Source organism: Tasmannia lanceolata, unplaced genomic scaffold (genome assembly GCF_043159265.1).
Source record: "Tasmannia lanceolata isolate RefF3 unplaced genomic scaffold, GAP_Taslan_0.1 ptg000037l, whole genome shotgun sequence".
Taxonomy (NCBI): Eukaryota; Viridiplantae; Streptophyta; class Magnoliopsida; order Canellales; family Winteraceae; genus Tasmannia; species Tasmannia lanceolata.
The window spans coordinates 13,938,470-13,940,288 of NW_027518714.1; the positions used below are offsets into that span (position 1 = coordinate 13,938,470).

The 1,819-nt window shown below is 40.6% G+C and overlaps 1 long non-coding RNA gene across 1 annotated transcript; it reads left to right on the plus strand.

Annotated features, from left to right (window-relative positions):
* Positions 1-348: 348 nt before the first annotated feature.
* LOC143861696 (uncharacterized) lies at positions 349-1,080 on the plus strand. Its single transcript, XR_013239986.1, has 2 exons — positions 349-490; positions 835-1,080. It is a non-coding gene; the product is annotated as an uncharacterized LOC143861696 (long non-coding RNA).
* The last annotated feature ends 739 nt before the right edge of the window (positions 1,081-1,819 follow it).

The window sequence follows — 1,819 nt, forward strand, 5'->3', positions numbered from 1 at the left end:
TTTGCCAGAAATCTACAGAGATTTTTGCTAGAAATCTTTAGCCAAATATGGAAATGTCATGGCTAAAATTTTCTTTGTAAAAATCTAGGTCAAAAATAGAAATGAATAATGGCAGAAAGCTTGGTCAATTTCTGCCAACAATCTCGTACCACCACCAGAGAGGTATGTTAGAAAATGTGAGATTTCACCGTTGGATCGGGTTTAGATCTCAATGTTAGATCATCTTGGTAGTAGATTAGATATGGTAGCATAGGTAGATTACGTTGGATTAGGATAGTCTACGTCATAGTTATGTAGAAAATTAATGACATCTAAAGGATTCAACACCATCCTCCACTATAAAATTGGCTCAATGCCAGCACTCTCTACACCCCCAATCAGTAAGTTGTTTTCAAGAGCCAGTAAAGCTGAGAAATGGCTTCCTTCGATTCAATGAAGCGATTCTTGGTGGCCCTAATGCTCATACTTTCAATCACATCCTCCGTTTCAGGTAAACTCTCTCTCTATCTCTCTCTCTCTCTCTCTCTCGCTCGCTCTCAGGCCCTCTTTGTTTTGGATTTTGAGAACCAACTGTGAGGCGAAAACTGCTTATTGGACTCAAAATTTAACATAAATTTCAGGCAAACAGTCAATTTGGAACTCAAATCAGTTCTCAAAATCCCCAAAACAAACACGGGTTTTTTTTTTTTTTTTAGACATTTAATTTTCAACAAATAAGGCTTTAGTATTAAAATAATAGTAATTACAAATAAGAATTCATTTCCTTTCTTCCAAAGAAGACCAAAACTTTTCCTTCTCTATTATATCTAACGAGTTTCATCTTTCCCTAAACAGAGCATGCTGCTGCAGATGAAAAAATTCCAGTGCCCCCCGCCGAATTCTGCCTTGATGGTTGCGAATCGGATTTTGCTTGCTCCAAGAGATGCAGTTCAGCTGGTGCCACAGCAGGATATTGCCCAAGAGTACCTATGCAACCGGACCGTTGTTGCTGCTACTAACATGCCCAAAGCTCCTTGTGAATGTTACTATTTCTATATTTTACTATGATAAATAAATAGAAGAGTGGGAGCTTAATATTCTTATGTTTTACTAAGAGCAGCCCAATGCATCATTCTCCGGGGGTCTGAGAAGGGCTAAATGCACGGACTCTTACCCTTGTTTTGTAGAGAGGCTGTTTCCGTGAGTCGAACCCGCGACCACTAGGTCATACCATGAGTGCTTAATATTCCTATGTTTTACTATAATAAATAAATAGAAGGTTGGGGGCTTCTCATCTTCTGCACATCACCTACAACATGTGCATGAGGTCATGATGTGCAGATATGGATGCATCTAACTGTTTGTAGATAGACTTCTATCTCACGTTCAAGTGCTGATGATATCAATTAGACCTGGCCCGTGCCCGTGGGTCGACCCGACCCACCCACAAATTTGCGGGCACGGCTCCGAGTTTTAGTGACCCGTCAAAACTGACCCGCGGGTGACCCAACCCGCAAAAACACGGGTCGGGTCGGGTCAATCCGCGGGTCATTTGGCTTTTTTAAGGGTGGTGATTTTGTCATTCTAATCTAGTTAGATGGCTTTTTTTACTAATGCAAAGGATGGTGATTTTGTCATGCTAATCTATTTTTAAGGGTTTGATACCTGAATAGGTTATGACACCATAGAATATAAATAGGTTGTGGCTGGCACCATAGGTTGATCCCAACCCTCCGATCTGAATGTTAGAGGGTTGATCACTTGATCCTAACCCTCTATAGATAGGAGGGTTAGGATTAATCTATTGAAATGATTTTTGGGGCACAACCTATTTAGGCTG